This window comes from Alligator mississippiensis, chromosome 1 (assembly GCF_030867095.1).
Source record: "Alligator mississippiensis isolate rAllMis1 chromosome 1, rAllMis1, whole genome shotgun sequence".
Lineage (NCBI taxonomy): Eukaryota > Metazoa > Chordata > Crocodylia > Alligatoridae > Alligator > Alligator mississippiensis.
Genome location: NC_081824.1, coordinates 64,590,833 through 64,605,405, shown reverse-complemented (window position 1 = coordinate 64,605,405; position 14,573 = coordinate 64,590,833).

Below are 14,573 nucleotides of genomic sequence, written 5' to 3'. Positions count from 1 at the left end.
GATCATGTTTAATAGTATATATTAATAAACTAACATACAATATTCAGTTGTGTAGCTGAATGCAGATTTCTATTTTACTCCATCATCTTTTATTGGGAGGTCATTGGATGGTACATGCTTGAAAACAGGTTTGGTCTAGAAGTTTGTGTCTGTTTTTGCATGGGGAGCTTTAGTTTTCTATAGGGATTCATAGTCACAATGTTTCGTTGATGCTGAATGGGGATCCCCCTTTGATACTATATATAGATTTTTTCTACATATAATGTCTTACATACTGTTTTTTTACAAGCTATATTATTAAAAAAATGTCTTTTTCCTCATTTCTCTTATATGTTCATATTTAAGAGATGGGCAAATATTCTCCACTCCCTATACTTTCCCCTGCAGAATTTCCTCCATGGAGACATTGCCATCATCACCTTCTTACAATTCAAATTAATAACCCCTGTCAATATGAAGAATCACATAAGGATTGTTAAGCAGGTACACCACCGTTTTAAACCTCCAAAATTGCTTTGCTATAACAATCGTTTTTCTTTGAAAGTAAGACTATATGGATATCCCTAATATTCATATTATTACTATGAACATAGTTTTGGTATCTAACCACAACACCAATGTGTGTGGAGGAAACCCACTCCTGTAACCACCCAGAAAAATATTATATTTTGTCTTTATTGCTATATGTAGTTCTGCTGTTTAGCCATAGTGCTTATAAAAGGGCATTACTGCATGACTAATGACTGTAGGACTGGACCCTATATAGCAAGAATTGGCAAACTCTGATTCAGCCCAGGAGGAGGGGAATTGGCAACATGTAGCAGTGTGAGCACCAGCTCTTTAAAGGAGCCATATTCACAAGTTGTCTACTGCCAGCCCAGCACTCTCTGCTCTGTGCTGAAGGCTGACCTCTCTTCTGCTTCACCCCTACAGCTCTGATCACCCTTGCTGCAGAATTAACCACTCTCCATTGACACTAGCCATGACTTTTGGTAATGCTCAGCAATGCATTAAAGAAGCACAGGAAACCAGTCTTTGGCACAGAGCAGGGAGTGCTGAGGTGCTGCAGAGGGATAGGCAGCCCATAATGGCAAGGAGGTCACAAGCATGAGCCCACCATTCTAAAAGGTTGCTGATCCTGGATCTATGCTTATAGCCACATTAAATTCTCCTAAAAAAACGGCCAAAGAGTGAAACAAAAGTCTCTGGGAAAGATCACTCCAAGTATTCCTTTCAAGGGACTGGAGGCTGTGCATAGCAAAACAAAAGCCTCTTACCCATAGTAACTGGAAGTCCATGCAGCAAGATACCCCGAGATTCACTGATGCAGGTGATTTCTTCTACACATCACAGAAGAGCTGCATATTAAGGCATACAATACTGATTTCCTAGAAATCAACAGCTATGATCTGTTGATTGTAAAAGAACAACTTAAAAGGATGAGGATTTCAAGGGTGGTAGCTTCCAGGATATCTGTAATTTTGAAATGTTCTTTACTAAACTTATTTGTAAACTTACAGAAAATACCTAAAAATAACAGCCAAAACTTTGAAGTTATGAATGTTTAGGAGTAGACATCTAAATGTCTCTTTAAGCAACTAAATTTTGATTATCAAAGGGGCTAAACATCTACCTTTCCTATTGCTTTCATTCAGGCCTAAATGTGTCTCCAGGTGCCTACTTAAGCATCTATGTTTGGGCATTTTTGCCTAAATATCTATTATTTAATGCAATACAAGATATTAGTTTAAAGCAACATAGATTTTTAAAGAATGAGTATCATATCTAGCTGTCCTGCCTTCTGGCATTTCTGTTGTTCTCCTGCTTTATCAAGGCTGTTGTTCATCAAAATGCAAGTAATGAGGGGCCATTTCAGGAAGAAAAACTAGGGAGAAAGTGTCCAGGAAAAAGTAGAAAAGGGAAAGAAAGAGGGTCTGAGTATGGAGTGTTATGGAGTGAGGCAGGAGTGTACACACAGTCAAGGAGGGGACCAAAGAAAATAGAGCAAGTAGCCAATCAGCACAGGAAGGAGTATGTCCAAGAGCCAACACTCTGATATAACATTATCAGTCCTTTAGTCCGTGCTGTTCCTCTGGTTAATAGTGCTCTCATACGTGATTTCTCAGGTTTTAGTTTATTTGACCGTATGGCTGGCTCCTTCCATGAATTTCCTTCTTCCCCTTACCCCCATGACTCAGGGATGGAACATTACATGGATCCTCAAGATTCTTTAGTGAAGGGACAACTTGTCATCTCTGCATTTTCATTCACCTGATAGATGCCCAGAGGCCTAAGGTTGTATATGAATAAATATGTAATAAATATACAGAACTTCTTTATAATGTTTTTGTCCTGAACTGTTTATTTTTCTGCTTAAGATTCAGTCCTGTCCATCATCATCACATTGCCAATAATGGATATTAACATTCTTCTGCAAAACTTGTACAAAGCGTACAGAACACAGTTGTTATCACTTAATCTGACCTAAATACAGTATAGATCTTTCTGCAAAGGGAACATTCCATTCATTTTTTAAGTGAGAGAAGTAAAGTATAAACTATGTGAATCCATCTGTTGAAGTTATGTTTCTTGTTTTTTCATCTGGCCATTCTCCTTTCCAATTCTTGAATTTTCTTCATTTTTTACAATCTATGACTGAAAAATAAAGTGGGGGAGAAGGAAGAGATGGAAGTCTTTAAAGTCATGGAGTTTATTTTTGTTTTTGTTTTTTTTGCAGCTGTAGTTCAGGATTACAAAAGAGACCGTTGTGCTTGGTACTTATTATCTTACTCAAAACTCAGATTATAAGAAACTTTTTCAGCTCCCTCAGGGTTTAATCTTTTATTGAAAGTGGCATTCTAATTTTCAAATTAGAATCTGCGTTAATTTTTCTGTAATTTAATTTGACATCTGTTTAATTTTCAGATCTGAGTGTGCTGTGAATAGAATGAAGTTCCTGATATCCTCAGCAAAATAAGATTATTGCTTATCTTTTTTCAGAAAATAATTTAAAATAATATTTGTATTGTTTATCTCTCTTAGCAGCAATACACACAGTACTAGAATCTGCAAAGCATGGAAGAGTTTGACAGGACAACACAAGAAGGCATAAAGTTAGAGAAATGGATTAAAAGAGCACACAGGTCCAAATTCTCTTGAATCCAATTGAGTTTCCATAACTGGACAAAGAGAGAATTTGGCTTCCAATACAATAGTCAGTGTGCAAAGATTATAAAGGCTTTTACCAGTTTACAGTTAGCAACTGAGGGCCCAAGGGTGACATGTGCAGAAAGAATTCAGTGCATAGTGGTAAGCTTCCAAAGAACAAAAGTCATAGTCATAGGGTCATAGATAAATAGGTCTGGAAGGGGCCTCCAGAGGGATCTCCATCTAGTCCAGCCCCCTGCCTGATCATCCCTATCAAAACCATCCCATACAAAGCATAATCTAAACTTGATTGATACACACCTGGCAACTGGAAGATGCCAGTGAAGGCGGATGAGATACATTTGGTTACTAATGCCCTGTATATGAGCTTGGGTGTATAGGTAAATGTCTAACTCCTCTACAGTATTTGGTAAAAATTACTCCCAACTGTTAGAAATAAACTTCCCCAAATAGATAGGCTAGCTACAATGCAAAGAATATTTTGTTCAGACCAACATGTGCATTACAAAACCAGCTGGGCTTAACAACCAAATCTGTAGCCACAGGACACTTCACTATCTCCCTCAAGTTCCCCAATATAACTATTTTTAAGGCCAAAGGGGAAGTAGGACAAAAACCACAAGATAGGTTTGCAATTTTAGAAACATCTAGAACCTTATCGCTGCTTCCATATCAAGACCTTCTCTAATCAAGGAGCCCTTAAAGCTGAACCATGGTAAACTCTCCTACTCAACCAGGATTGGAGTAAGGGGTACAAATAGATCCACAAGTTGGATGAGGGACATGCAGCTACACTCCCCTTTGGTTTGTTGCATATGTACAATGAGCTCAACTGCACCCCCCCCTGTACCCACCCTTGGTTAGGGGCATCTCTTTTTAAGGGTTCCTACACACATGCAGGGAGCAGACTCAATTAATCAAGTCTGCTGGAGCACAGCAGGTGATGCTCTCTGACAGCCTCATGTGTCACGTGTACCAGCATCACCGTGCATCTCTACACTGACAAAAAGGCAACAATAAGCTTTGAAATAAAGCACATCCAATGAGCATTAGTTCAAAGCACTACACTGCCATTTTTTCAGTGCAGAGACATACAGCAATGCTGATACATGTGATACACGGATACTTTTAGTTAGCACAGCTCGCTAATTAAAGAGCCTGGTGCTGCACCAGGACCACATGTAAAAGGGTTTCTATATAAATGCTCTCTACTTCCAATACAGTGTCCTTTTCACGTGCTACAGATGGAGAAGCAGACACACACAATCCCTGATCAGCTATGATATATCCATGGAGCAGCCATTGCTGCACTTATACTTGCTAACAAAGTGATATATAAAGAAGCAGATCCTGAAGATATCAAAGGAGTGTCCATATATATTGTAATGCATGATCAAATACTGAATCAGTGCCTCAGCAGGCAGTAAGTTATAAGTATCTTAGCAAGGTAAGGATCTTAGTTGTAGATGAACTCATCGTTCCAAAATGTCAGGGATACAGGTTGTAGCCATGTTGGTCTGCAGGCAAAGGTAATCAGAATTTTGGGGAGGTGATATCTTTTATAAGACCAACTAGATAGTTGCAAAAAAAAATCTTTATTTGCAAGCTTTCAGGCACATGCACCCTTCCTCAGGCATAAGAGAGTACAAAGATTGTAAACATTTCCCCCAGGTGGAAATGAAAATTCATATTTCACAGGAGAGCTGAAAGGTGGTGTAAGATCTCCTGGTTGGAGAAGTTCATTTTATGTAAAATGGGCTCAGAAAAAAGTTGGAGCAGCCTAATTACATCAGAGTTGTCTGATGGCAAGCAAGATGTTGAATTATGCTTCTTTCTTGTTAAGGTATTTTAAGGTATTTTAAGGTATACCTCACAGGAGGGTGGGTAATGGAAGGCTTTCCTGGGCAAGGAATTTCTCTTGCATTGAAACTGCTCTGTGAGTATGCAAATTTGGCTTGGTCTCAAGCTGCTGAATTTTTCTTCTTTCTTGTAAAATTATGACATTTTCATTTACAACCAGGAGATTTTATACCACCTTTCAGCATTTCTGTGAAATATGAATTTTCATTTCCACCTGGGAGAAATTTTACAATCCTTGCACTCTCCTATGCCTGAAGAAGGGTTCATGTGCTCAAAAACTTGCAAATAAAGATTGTTTTTGAAGTTATCTAGTTGGTCTAATAAAAGATATCACCACCCCAAGACTTCTGATTACACATTCCAAAATATCATTTATTGCACAACTAAGATTTGTACAGGACCAAATATTCCATTTTTTTATTTTCTAATAACCATTTGTTTTCCTTTATTATCCCCAATAATCTTTGATGGAAACACTCAGGTGTAGCATCAATTTTTGCCTTTCAGCCACAGACCAGCACTGGTGGTAGAACAGAACCACATCTCACCAGGTGGTGCTGGGAGAGGGACTGGGGTTCCAGCCTGTCTGACAAGTAAGCAGACTATAAATGCTGCACCATCATGAACTGTGAAACCACCCAATGACTGAGTGGGCTACACAGCACAAGATATTACATGAGGGCTCCATGTGTATAAGACTTCACAAGTAATCACCATGTCACAATAAAATAGTTATTCAGCCCTGTTTTCCCCCAGTATTTATGAAATCCCCATGCCTCAGATTAGATTAAAGGCTTTCCACTCTCCAGTATATAAAGCTTGTACATATACATATTCCTATACATATACATATATCTAGGAGTACTGACCTATATACATCTATATACATATACACAGCCAGCCCAGGGCTATACAAGTATATAGATGTGTACACACACACACACACACACACACACACACACACACACACATGCATTCGAGTTCATGTACATAGGTTAGGATTTCCCTGTGCATTAGGTAGAAGATGCAGAAATGCAGACCACGGAGACAGATACATATTATGTTCATTCAACAAAACACCATATTGTAAATGACACATACAACAAGATTATTTCAAGCACCATCCAGTAGCATTCTTCCAGCAGGAAAGAGAGGATAATCAAGAATAAAAGGTCAAAGTAAAAAGCAAGCCTTGGAAACGTAACTGAGGATTTCTACACTTCTGATATTTAGGTTTTCTTTTAACTACAACCTTCTAATTTCCTGACTCCCCCTCATTTGCTTTTTTAACCTTAATTCAAAATTTCTTTGGCAGGCTCATCTTAGCTCTAGTATGTATTTATTTATATAACAAAGTCACCCCACAGTTTGGTGCAGTTAACTCAGGTGCTGGAGGTCAAAATTAAATTGTTTTGGCAGGGGGCCATTTTACAAAGGCTTTTACAACTTATTTTATTTAGCACTGGGTTGGAGACAATTTTCTTGCCTCCATTTTTTTTTCAAGATGTCAAAAATGTTTTTTCTGTCCCAAATCAAGGTGAGAAGTTGAAAATCTTCACAACTAGTCTTTCCAAACGGAAATCAGTTCAAGTCATTATTTCATTAGGTAACTTAGAAAGCCTTTGCTTTGTTTTTGATCTTTTCTCTTCCATTACTCACATATATATATGCCTGATACAAAGAACTGCACACAGGTCTTTTGAGCGCCATCTTCTATGAAGGCAGTGCAGTGACTACATACATCTAGCACCAATGAAATATACTCAGTGAACTCTCTTTCCTACACATGGAAAATTACTGGATTGCAAATACATATAGTGAAAATTCCAGCAGAAAGAAGTTTGTTGGCATTTCTAATGCTTTAGCCAAGAGAAGTGTTCCTTGTGGGTTACCTGGAAGAGTCACTGTGTACACGGGTTCCTGTTTTAGATCTTGACGTGGTAATATGCAGGATGCATTTAAAGCAAATTCAGCCACTTGATGAAAGACTCTGGTTCTGCCTGCAAAGTAAACTTATACACTCATTTGCAGTGTCCCCCAATCATACTTGGCAGGGGACCTCCTAAAACCAACAGGACACCCACAGTTCTAGCTATAATACATTGCTTCTAGTTTAGGAGTCAACCTACCTGGAACATCACAGCATGTTTGAGGGTAGCACTGCTGAGCATGGTCAATTTTTCTTGTGGACATGACCTCTGCTATTAAGTCTACATTTCTATCTGCCCAGCTCCTCACAAACAGAATCTAATTTACCATGCCAACCGGCCGTGTCCACGTGAGCATGGATGTTTGTTTCCCTGGGGACAAGAAGCAGCAATACACCTTGAGCCGCTGCTATTTGTTGTCAGGGAATGCCCATGCCCTCTGGTGTATGGCAGGTTACCCCAGGTGGTTACCTCAGGTGGGGTTGGGGAGGTTGGGGCCAACAACTGTGGTGGCCCTATCAGTCTTACCTGGGTTCCTGGGGGCAAGGGAAGCTGCAGCTGGGAACCTGGCCAGCAGCTGAAGCATACCTCTGGCAAGTCAGGCTCTGGTTTTGGGCAGCATGCATTGCCTCCATATACACCTTCCTGCTTTTTTTCTGCATGGGATTTTTTTACCCCAGAAAATCCAGGTGTAACAGCATGGGGAATGCCTGAATGTGCAGTTTGTGCCACTGCAAAAGGTCTGAGGTACCACATACCACATGGCTGCTTGTCTGGATATGGCCACTTAGCCCATTTTGACTGAATCCAGACATGCAGGCACCTGCGGTTTGTGGCACAGCAAACCTCTTTGCCATGTCACAAACCACATATTCCATGCAGCACTGGGGCAAAATTTGCTACCAGGATTTCCCAGTAGCAAAATAAAACCTTAAAAAAAAAAGCAGTGTAAAGTGTGCTAGGACAAGTACAGAGATGAGGAAGCAGGCAGCCTAGGAGTGCCCCATGCTGAAGCCAGGGAGCAGCATGTGGAGACTGGGAGCAGGCTGGCTGGGGTGTAGTGTGCCTCAAGATGGGGGGTTCCACGTGCCTAGCACAGGGGCTTCACCATTGGCGACACGTAGGGGGTGCTTGTGGGTGCACATGTACCCCTGAGATTGGCAGTGCACTCCCTGAGAGAAATGCTGTCACTGACCCCACTCCCCCACGCCCACACTCACCACTGCCATGCCCCCACCACCGCCACTGCCACCTACAGGCAGTTGCTGTGCCCCCCCAGCCACCAGGGGCATGCATTGTTCATGGGCTGCACAGCGGAGCCCTCGCACTGAGGCATGCAGAAGCAGAGAAGCAGTGAGCCCAGGGCTGTCTGCTCCCCCATCTCAAGGCACCCTGCACCCCAGCCAGCCAGGGAGTGGCACAGGAAGCAGTAGGACAATGTGTCCCGCTGCAAACTGCATATATGGGGGCTGGACTCAATGATTTTCCGAGGTCCCTTCCAGCCCTAATGTCTATGAAATAATGTCTATAAGCAAGGGCAGGCACTGCAGCACAAAATAATGGCACAAATTTGTGCTGCTACTGTTTGTGCTGCTACAAATACCTACCCCTGCTTATGTGGATGCAGCCTATATGTCACTTAAGTCACCTTTAATCAATAGGGTTTTTTATAAATGTTAAAATTCAGAACCTCTGTGAAATAAGCTTGTGACAAGGCAAAATGTGGTGCTACTGTAGCAAAACCCCAATATTTCTTTTTTTATTTATTTTAAAATCCATTCTCTCCCCTTTCCCCAACCATATCTGACTTTTTATCTCCCTCTCTAGTCCCTATAGATAAGCATAAGTGAGCTCAGACTTAGGAGAAGCTTTAAACATTTTTATTTTGGTAGCTAGTTTTTGGTTTTGGATATCCACTGTTTTATATTGTATTATTATTAGGTTTGTATTGATTCTTACTGTTATATATTGTATTATTATCATTTTCGTATTGATTTTTATTGTTTCATATGGCTATTGTATGGTTTAGGCCTGTGTTTGTAAGTGAACCAAAGTCATGTCAAGTTTCCATTTTATATGTCAAGCCTCCATCTTGTGTCCTCTGCTGGCGCATCCCATGTTGCAACAATATGATTGCATGTAAATTGGTTCCCTGATGAATGAGAATGATTGGGAATTATTGAAATACAATGGTAGCAGGCCTCTACTAAATGGCCTGTAATGAAGGGACCATCACCTCGCATTGATTCATCAAGGAACCACAGACCTCACTGTAGTCCGCAGGTTTGTCATTGCCCTGAAATAGAATAGTTTTCTGAAAGCATACTGTTAGGTTTACAATAATTTGGATTTTTAAGAAGTATTAGCTTTACAGCTGAATACAAGGCATGACCTGTGGCCTAGTAATGCAGCTGACCACAAGGCAGAATGATAGCTAGGCCTTTGCTTGTGTCAAGTAATCATTTTAACTGCAACAAGCATTTTCTGAGTTAAAAAGTGAATCTGTGTCTGTGTGCTAAAAAAAATCAGCTACAGCTAGAAGTAAGATAAGACAGAGAAACCATTGTTTGAGCTTACTGGTTGTGTCCTTGAGAAGTATCTTCTACTGTGTAAGGTTTTGCTAACATAATGTTACTGTTACTTAACTTTTAGCTTTTAAAAAAGTGCTAGTTCAGCTTAATAGAAATATGCTGTTACAAAGATTTGTAGAGCACCGCCCCAAGTATTGCTTTTTGTTAACCATATAGTCTTGCTTTGTTATAAGAAGTATAAAAGATCGCCTCACCCTTGAGGGGGGGCCATTTTGCCTTTTGCTGGCTTTATGGTCTTTACTCGAGCAAATAAACAGCTGTCTTTCTTTACCCGCATTGTCTGTCAATCAAATTACAGCTAGACAACGGACCTTAGGGAGGTTTCTCCCACCACATCACCAGGAACAGAGACAAGAACCCAGCATTTGAAAGACAAAAGACCCTGCAGAAGCAACAACTCTCACCATTATAGACACCCAAACTGCACATCCTATAAAAAGGGGCAGTGAAAACAGACCCAGTGGGATGCCCTCTCCATCTGGACCAGCAGCATGCCACACCACCTATCCACTCAGAGGCCCTGCCAGCGACCCCCCTCTGGACAACACCTACTGGACAAGGACCCCTTTTCAGCCTGGATAGGTAGATATTACCTGCACACGTCCTCCTACAATTTGGACTCTCTCTCTCTGTCTCTCTCTCTCCTCCTGGACTTCAGTGGACTTCAGCCTCTGCACCAAGCCTCTCTAACCCCTGCTGCCATTGTGTGGGTGGGTGGGTGGGTGAGTGCAAGGGAACCAATAAGGCATTGTGTCACCACCTCCCCTGTTCAATAAAACCACTGTCATTTGCAACCCCAAGTTGGGTCATGTTTTACTAAATCCCAGTCCCTTCCCTATCTTAAATTCCAGCCTCTTTCTCTCTCTCTCTCAGCTCCAGTCCCCATTCTCTGCTAGTTTCCCGATCTCCTCCCAATTCCATCTCCCCTTTTCTGCCACCTCTCAGCCTCTCCTTGTTTTCCTGCTGTCCCTGCTGCCTCTCAGCCTCCCCTGCTCCTACTGACTGCATTTTCCCTGTGACTTTCTGCTGCCTTTCTCTGCTTTCCCGCTGCCCTGCCACCTTTCAGACTCTCCTGCTGCTTTTCCTGTGATTTTCTGCTGTCCGTCTCTCTGTTTTCAGGCTTCCCCCACACCTTCTGTAGTCCTCCCCCCCTGCAGCTTCCCAGCTCCTCATGGCTGTCCTTCAATTTTCTCCAGCAGCTGGAGCCTTTCTCCAGCTTCCAGCACCTACTACTGCTCCCTGCAACTTCTCTAGCTTCCCCAGAGCCATCCTCTGGCTCCCCACACCCAGAGCCCCTCTTTAACACCCACACTTTCCCTTAGTCCCACTTTCCATCTCCAGTACCTACCTTTTCAGCTCCCCCATAGCTCTGGCTCCAGTCCCAGCCTTTGTGCCGGCATCGCTTCCCTGTTCTGCAGGCTTTGGGCATTGTCTTTTAATCAATTAAGATCAATTAACATTGATCGTGGTGGATGGGTCAGTTTTGACCTGGAAGGGTGTGGGCAGTGGGGTCCCGCAGGGTTCGGTCCTTGGACCTATACTTTTTAATGTCTTCATCAGTGACTTGGACGAGGGAGTGAAATGTACTCTGTCCAAGTTTGCAGATGACACAAAGCTATGGGGAGATGTGGACATGCCGGAGGGCAGGGAACAGCTGCAAGCAGATCTGGACAGGTTGGACAAGTGGGCAGAAAACAACAGAATGCAGTTCAACAAGGAGAAATGCAAAGTGCTGCACCTAGGGAGGAAAAATGTCCAGCACACCTACAGCCTAGGGAATGACCTGCTGGGTGGCACAGAAGTGGAAAGGGATCTTGGAGTCCTAGTGGACTCCAAGATGAACATGAGTCGGCAGTGTGACGAAGCCATCAAAAAAGCCAATGGCACTTTATCGTGCATCAGCAGATGCATGACGAATAGGTCCAAGGAGGTGATACTTTCCCTCTATCGGGCGCTGGTCAGACCGCAGTTGGAGTACTGCGTGCAATTCTGGGCGCCACACTTCAAGAGGGATGCGGATAACCTGGAGAGGGTCCAGAGAAGGGCCACTCGTATGGTTAAGGGCTTGCAGGCCAAGCCCTACGAGGAGAGACTAGAGAAACTGGATCTTTTCAGCCTCCGCAAGAGAAGGTTGAAAGGCGACCTTGTGGCCGCCTATAAGTTCATCACGGGGGCACAGAAGGGAATTGGTGAGTATTTATTCACCAAGGCACCCCTGGGGGTTACAAGAAATAATGGCCACAAGCTAGCAGAGAGCAGATTTAGATTGGACATTAGGAAGAACTTCTTCACAGTTCGAGTGGCCAGGGTCTGGAATGGGCTCCCAAGGGAGGTGGTGCCCTCTCCTACTCTGGTGGTCTTCAAGAGGAGGTTAGATGAGTATGTAGCTGGGGTCATCTAGACCCAGCACTCTTTCCTGCTTATGCAGGGGGTCGGACTCGATGATCTATTGAGGTCCCTTCCGGCCCTAACATCTATGAATTTATGAACATAAAATTACCCTTGAGCCTCAGTTCTTCAGCCCAGGCACCTGTAGTCTACTGGTTCTAATCCCAGTCCTGGTAACTTTAACTCCCTACACTGCTACTTTCTTACCTTAACCTTTCCCCAGGTATCCCAAATACACCAAGCACATACATACATACACATCACAACACCCAACTTAGGAACTTACCTGTGTGTATGTGTAGGTGGGTGGTATGTGTGTGGATTAGTGAATACACATATATAGATATCATTGTGTGTGTGTGGTATATGAATTAATAATCCACATATGTGTATTGGATGTGCAGGTGTTGGTAACTGGTAACTGATTCTGTCTAAGTTTGGTGTGTGTACCGTGTGTGGGCTTAAACTGGTGATAGGTGTGCATGAACCTAGACTAGTTATTTTGAACGTGTGTGTATCTGAGTTGCCAGTGAGAGAGAGAGTGTGTGTGTGTGTATATATGTGTGTGTGTGTGTGTGTGTGACATTGCGTGCATGATATATGAATTAGTGATCTGTGTCTAACTTTTGGGGTGTATAGTGCATGTGCTTGAATTGGTGATAGGTATGCATGTGCCTAGGCTGGTTTGGATGTGTATGTGCCTGAGCTGGTAGTGTGCATGTGTATGCACCTAATTGATTTGTGTGTTTGTATATGTGCAGTTGTGCTACACCCTCCTGTCAAACAGCACAATGTTGAGATCCTGAGAGTTGGCCTGACCCCACAGGGCAACACTACAATACCTGGGGTTCTGGTGCCTTTTATTTATAAAATAACTTTAGCAATTATTGAAGATAAACCTCAGATATGAGAAAACATTTTCAAATTCAAGTGTTTAGAAATAGACATCTAAATAAATATACCCTGATTTTAGAATGGCTGAGTACCTGCAGCTGTCACTGAAGTCAGCTTTAGCCTGGGCTTTATTTGCAAAATTTAGGGTGCAGACAGCAATGCACCTCCCAGCTGTAGCTCAGAACACTTTGCAGTAAGCGTTCTGAGTTACAACAATCCCTGGGACCAAACAGAAGTTCGTTGTTGGTTCCAGGGGGGAGGGGAATCTAGTTGCTGGCTACGAGCCCACAGCTGGTTTCCCTTAGCAGTGGCTCTTCCTCCCTCCTACTCTGCCCTGTTTTCAGAATGGGAGGAGGGATCCCTGCTGTCCCTCACTGTCCCATGCCATGTGGAGGGGCTCTGTCATGAGTCCCCTGACCCCCACCCACTCTCCTAGTCCTGCCCCCCGCATGGCTGCCCAGCCTCCCCCAGCTCCAACCCTTTAATAAAAAATAATTTGAAAAGATCCCCAAATCACTGGCTCCTGCCTGGCAGGGAGGTGATCCCCACTACCCCTCACTGCCCTGCACTGCATGGGGGGCTGTGCATGCACCCTCAGAAGCCCCGAGGCCACTACAGCAGGCAGTGAGTGCAGGTTTGGGGTTTTTTTCTTAAAGGGCCAGAGCTGAGGCAGGTGGGGCATCCATGGGGGGGCTGAGGGAGCAGGTGGGGGTTGCGGGGCTTGTGGTAGAGCCCCCCATGCAGTATGGGGCAGTGGGGGGCAGCAGGGATTTCCCCCTCACCTAGCAGCACCCAGTGAGTGGGGGCTTTTTTTTAAAGGGCTGGGAGCTGGGGCAGCCATGGCAGGGCTGTGGGAGCAGGCAGGGGTTGGGGGAGCAGAGGTTCCCCCATGGTTCCCTCCCCACTCCTCCAGTCTCCCCTCCCCCACTCCCTACTTACCACTTCAGAGTCCAGGTCCAGCTCTCTGCTGCAGCAGGCAGGGATTGCCCAAATCACAGAAACTCTCCGAATCAATTCAGACCTTTTAATTGGTCCCCTGATTCGATTTGAATTCAGAGATTCAGCCACCAAATCAGGCTGAATCTCCTTCAAATCAAATCAGCACCCAAAGCTTTGCACAGCCCTACAGCAGAGGGAGTTCATTCTAGGGGCTCCCCAGCCAGGGCTGGAAAGTAGGGTGGGTGAATTGGAGCCCATTGGAGCCCACCTCAGTGGAGCTCCAATATAGCCATCCCACCCTCCAGCAGGAGCTGAAAAACCAAAGACTGAACTCCCTCTGCTCCATTTCTCCCTCCCTATCTGAAAACAGAGAAAGGCTGGGAGGCAGGCAGACACAAGTTACAAAAGGTGCTATATTTTGAAACATCATCTGATTGAGGGTTCAGATTTTCAGCCAGTTGGTCATTTTTTAAGCGGTCTGCAGCTGTGCACTTGTGTTTGATCACAGCTATAGACCATTTTCTGTGGCCAGATTGGGCAAAAATTGGCACTTCTGTCTGTGCCCTTAGAAACTCTTCTAAACATTTGCAAAAATTGCTGTTTTATCTACTTTGTCTATTTTCTTACATCAGTAATATTGGAGGTTCTCTAATGCAGGAATACTTTGCTTGGGTTATGATATAACAGGTGTTGAAAATAAGACACAAACATTAGGCTACTGTTATGGCTAGATAGAAGAGAGTTAATCGTATTAAATTTTGTATCATGTTTACAGCATTTGTTTTACATTAACAAGAATTCCTTT